This window comes from Odocoileus virginianus, chromosome 9 (assembly GCF_023699985.2).
Source record: "Odocoileus virginianus isolate 20LAN1187 ecotype Illinois chromosome 9, Ovbor_1.2, whole genome shotgun sequence".
NCBI classification, from domain to species: Eukaryota; Metazoa; Chordata; class Mammalia; order Artiodactyla; family Cervidae; genus Odocoileus; species Odocoileus virginianus.
In genome coordinates, this window is record NC_069682.1 from 53647463 (window position 1) to 53652879 (window position 5417).

The 5417-nt window shown below is 53.6% G+C and overlaps 1 long non-coding RNA gene across 1 annotated transcript; it reads left to right on the forward strand.

Moving 5' to 3' along the window:
* The first annotated feature begins 3035 nt into the window (after window positions 1–3035).
* Window positions 3036–4871, forward strand: LOC139036503 (uncharacterized). The gene is made up of 2 exons (XR_011489264.1): window positions 3036–3393; window positions 4565–4871. It is a non-coding gene; the product is annotated as an uncharacterized lncRNA (long non-coding RNA).
* The last annotated feature ends 546 nt before the right edge of the window (window positions 4872–5417 follow it).

The window sequence follows — 5417 nt, forward strand, 5'->3', positions numbered from 1 at the left end:
CTCTTCCTGTCCGTCTCTCGAGAGTGCCCCCCTGCGACGTTCACAAGGCTTGCTCGCAACGTTCCGGGCGCGGGAGATCCCTACCCCCCTGCCCCGGGGCACAGGAGCGCTCCGCCCTCTCCCGGGGCGCAGCCGGGACGCTGGGTTCCCCCTTGCCAACTGGGCCCAGGCGCTGAGAGCGGGCCTTCGGGCAGGCCTGAACCTTGAGAACGTGGGCCCCACGTTGCAAACAACTGCCAGGGGCCTTGGCGCGCTTGTCAGAGTGGAGTCGAGTGGCAGGCAAATTTGGGCTCTAGCAGAGCCGAAGTTTGAGGCACGCGGAGTTGGGGCGGGAGAGGAAAAGTTGGAGACGACTGCCTCTTGGAGGCCGAGCACGCTCCACTGCAGGCGGCGGCTCGCTCTCGCTTTGGTTTTTTTTTTTCCAATTCTGAAAAAGAAAAAAAAAAGGTATCAGGAAAACAAGCGTGGGGGGGGGGGGGGGGGAGCAAAAGCTCCAGCTAGAGCTGCAAGCCGCCTGGGCCGTGCCGCCGCCCGCAGTCGGGGGGTCGTGGGGACCTGCCCGGCTGCCGCGTTCTGTAGGGGGCACTGCAGGGTTGTACAATCTCAAGTGGAAAAGTTCCCCGAAACTTTGACAGCCCCCCGCCCCCATCCACTTCTCCCCGCCTAGTGGGCCCACGCGCCCGTGTGCCAAGCCGGGCCCCGCGCCCCCCGCACCAGCAGCCCGCTTTCCCGCCCTGGAATTGGGTCGGGGAGCCCCCCCCCCCGCCCCCCGCCCCCCCAGCACTTGGTTGCGGACTCGGGTTGGCGGGATTTGGGCAGGGCTGCGCTGGGGCGCGTTGGAATCGAGTCGCCCGAGCCCGAACGCGGCAAGCAGGGGCCAGGTGATCGCCCCTCGAGCGAGGCCCGAGTCCTGCGGGGTGTCCTGCCCGGGGCCACACCATGGGCCGTAGGAGGCCTCCCTACTGGCCGCACGAGGTCACCCCCGCAGCGCCCAGAGGCCGAAGCCCTAGCCAGAGACAGCCTGGGCTGGGCGCGCGGGCCCGAATGGGTCGGGGTCGTGGAGCTGGGCAACCGCGCCTCCCCAGGGGCTAGGAGCTGGGGCGGCACCGGGTTCCCCTTCCCGGGGCAAGCCGGGACCACCGTGGGGCCGCCGGGCCGCACTCGAGAGTGTAGTCTTAACAAAGGAAAATCGCCCCGGCACCCGGGAACGGCCCCGATCCCCGCAATTGTTTCCGCATGAAACAAACTTTACATACACACGTGCATTTTCCGAGCGTCTTCCCCGTGCTAAGCGCCGAGTTTGCAAAGGAAAGATAGCAAACAAGGGAAACACAAAGCCGGTATCGGCGCTCACAAAGGGCGGCCGCCGGGCCGGCGCGGAGACCAGCGCGCGGCTGTCAGCAGCACCCGCGGGGCGCGGGGCGAGGATCCCGCCGGGTTTCGCCGCGTCGCTGGAGGCACCCTATACATACATATATACATACATACATACATACATATAATTTTATTTTCTAAAGGAGAACGTTTCTGTGCATCTGTTGTGTAACTAAAAATTACTGTGAAACCTATCTTCAGGAGGGAAATGTCCAAATGCATAAAAAGAACCCGGAGAGCCAGAGAGCAGGGCTGGCGCGTTGTTTTGGAGGAAGGGGCTGTGGTTTCCGGAGCCGGGCTGTGGGCGAGGGGCATGAGCAGGGAAGGGGGCTCGTTCGCGGGCTTTCGCGGACGTTGGGCGATGCCCCGGCGAGACAAAACCTCGCCGCCCCGTGTCACCGCGGACAGCGAGCTGCCTGCCTCTCCGAGCCGGCGGCTGCGGCGGGAGAAAGCCGCTGCTCCAGAGACAGGGACCCCGGTTATCTCGGGGAGGGAAATCAGGGAGCCTGTGTGCGGACCCCCGGCAAGCTCGGCACCCCGGGACATATGTGCCTGTTTGCCGAAAGAGGGACAGTCCTGTCCCCACCCACAACGCGTGCGATCCCCGCAGTGAGACCTGACCCAAGGCGCACGGCTAAGCCCCCTACTCCTGCTTCGGAGAACAGACAATGTAAATAACAACCGAGCCGGTGTTAGGCAAGACATCAGATAGAAACGTGGTCGGCGTCGTGTTCCTTTCTCTGGAGCTCTCATCACCTTGCAAAGCAGGGACATGTTTACTTGTGGCTTTCTCCCCCAGGCTAGAACGCGATCTTCTTGCCTGGCGCCGTGTTTTATTCATCTTTGTACCCTCGGCCATTACATTAACTTGGTACTAGGCTTCGGATAAATGTTTTTTAAATATGTGCATGAGTGAATTGGAGACCTGAGATATCCTCCACAAACTCTCTGACCGCCCTGGAGTGACTTTAAGCCTTTAGAGCCATTAACGGCTAGGAAGGGGAAAATGTGGGGTTTTAATAATCCATGTAATGTGTTCCCTGTCTTCCTCCCCGGGGCTATTGTGAAGATCCAACAGGCTAAGTGAAAACCTTTGTCAACTATCAGGTGCTGAGCAAATATTATATAGGATAGCTGTTCATTCATTCCCTTTGCTGGGAAAGCTTTACAGACTCCTGGGCTTGTGTTTTAGTAGATGGTGGTCGCCCTTCCTGGTCAGTCTTAAATGTTTTTTGCAGGACAATCTTGTTCTTACGTTTAGGAAATCAATCAAGCTTCCATTTCTTTGTGAGAAATGAACAGGCACTTGCTCACATAAATAATGGAAGAAAAATCCTCGTATTCCCAGAACAGCCACCTCAAGCAACCCAAGAGCCCAAGAGCACGGAAACCATGAAGCATCCATGAGATTGGCATAGCAACCCGAAGGCAGCACCGTGCAGTAAGAATCCGGCTGCATCCAGGCATGGGATCGTGTGCGTGAAATAGTGTTAAGTGAAATGGAAGCCCTGGCTGGGACACGCACCCTGGTATAGACCATGTCCAGTCTGTGTACACCCTGACCCATACTGGGAGTGAGGTGGGTTGGTGGGGGGAGGATATAAATCATTATATTTGAATGTTCCTTGGCTGTTTTATTTTCCTGTCAAGTGGCTTAAGCCTGACTTTTTTTTTTTTTTTTTTTCCAAGCATTCCCTCATGGCCAAGTATGTGTTTCCTTGGAATTGAAATCTGGGTTGATGGTTTTATATTTTAAAAGCTTTCTTTGTGACTCATTCTTGGCCTGCGATAGGATTCTGTAATACTCCCCAAGCTCACAGAGCCTGGGTGTCCTGTTTCTTGGGCTTTGTACCCACTTTCTAACATTTTGTCAGTGGATCCAAGAAGTCACTTTGGGAGACAAGTGTTTCATTGTCTTCTTGTCATCGTCATCAATGCGGAAGGGAACCATAAACATGGACTTTCCCAGCAGAAGACAGACAATGGCAGAGGCAGGAGGAGGTTTTCAAGTGCTGACAGGTTAGTGGTTGGACAAAATGGGTCAGCAGGGCGAGACCCACACCCTTCAGGGAAGACATTTAGATGAGATAGGGCTCACGGAGCCCTCACTCCATGGGCCAGCACGTAGTAAGTGCTCCTTATATGGCCATGTGGTTGACTTCAGCAGCACAAAGGTCACACAGGCTACACTCCCTGCTGGAAAGCTTCACAGCAAACTCCAAAGTGTTTGGAGTATGGGGGTGGGTCCTGAATACCTTTTAAGATTCAGATTCTATGGTTTAGGAATCCAGATGTGTCTAAACAGGTGGAAAAAGGGTCGAAACAGTCTCAAACGGACACCTTTTAACTTGGGCCTTCCTAGCTCCTCTTGGAAGACAGATGGTCATTGTTTTTTTTTTTTTTTCCCTAAATCAGGATGAGCAACAGAAGCCCCCGAGTCTAATGAATGTCTCATTTGCACAGATCTGACATAACAGGCAGATTCTGGCCAGATTCAGGAAACAGGAGCTTTGTGTTCTGTCACCCCAAATAGCTCCTCAAAACCCTGAGCATTTCCAACCTCTGGAAACTCCCTAGCTCTGTCTGCCTCTAGCCACGACACCTCTCATGAGCAGAGAGATGCCGCAGAGAGGCAAGTTTTGTTTTGTCCAGACTCCATTAGGTTTTTAAAGCAGACAATTCAATTCAGGAAACATTTCTAAAAAATCTTCCAGTGGCTCTGCCTAGCTCTTGCCAGGCACTGCTAAAAGGGCTGAAACAGAGCAAAACTCTTGCCTTCAAGGAATGCAGCCTCCATTAACTCTGCCCAAATGCTGGTTCTCATCGTGTGTGTTTCTCCAGCAGCCTAACACATGCTCTCTCTTCCCTCCATCCATCCTCTACCCTGCAGCCATGGTGACCTTTCCAAAGCACAAATCTCATCATGTCACCGCCTGATTGAGGCTCTGAAACAGCTCCCTCTGGCCCATACCAGTGACGTTCAGCAGAAAACAGGTGCTCTCCAAGCCAGGCCATCGCTAATAGTAACTAATGATGGTCTTTGCTTGGTTGGCAGAAAAAAATTAAGCTAATTGATGGAATAGTCTTCCATGTTAAGTGTCTCTCCCCCTCACTTTTTCTTAAGCTTTTGGTCCCTGCTACCCCTTGGCTGTTTAGAATATAGTATAAGACTATATCTGATTTATTCCAGAATCACGAACTTTACTGAAACTGTCTTTTCACATCTCAATATTTCCTGGGAACTTCCCTGGTGGTGCAATGGATATGGAACCGGGTCTGGGAAGATTCCACATGCCTTGGAACAACTAAACCCATGTGCCGCAACTACTGAGCCCTAGCTCTGGGGCCTGTGCTCCACAACAAGAGAAACCACCACAATGAGAAGACTGTGCATTGAAATGAAGAGTAGCCCTGGCTCGCCAAAACTGAAGAAAGCCCTTGCAAAGCACCAAAGACCCAGCATGCCCAAAAATAAATAAATAAAAATTTTAAGAAAATGTCCTGCTGTTCTGCATGTATGTGTTCTAATGGTGGGGGGTGCCCTGGGAGGGAGGCCAGGCATTCAAGACCCTTCCCAACAGCCCCTACCCCTCAAGCAGTGTGCTTGTCCCTCTCCAGGCCTTGGCTCATGTGGTTTTCTCTGCCTAGATTGTGGGTCTTTCCCCTTTTGCTTTGTGAACATTTCCTTCATGTCTTAGCATCACCTGTTGTCTAAATGTCACAAATGTTTTTGGAATAGATGAGTGGATGGATTGACAGATGGAAAGATGAGAGGAAATATACTCGGGACCAGCATACACCAGAAGGTCAAGTCGCCCGCCTCTGTCCCCACCCCTCACTCACCTTACTCCAGCCACATTGGCCTTCCTCCTGGTTCTCAAACCACCTCAGAAGTTGCTGTTCCTGCCTACTTCACACAACTGGCTCCTTCTCAGGACCCAGGTCTCAGACCACCTCATATAAAGTGATCCCCCAACCTTGTCGGTGCAATCAGAAAAGGAATGTCCTCTCCCAGGGCCCTGGGCCATCATGCCATGGGACTG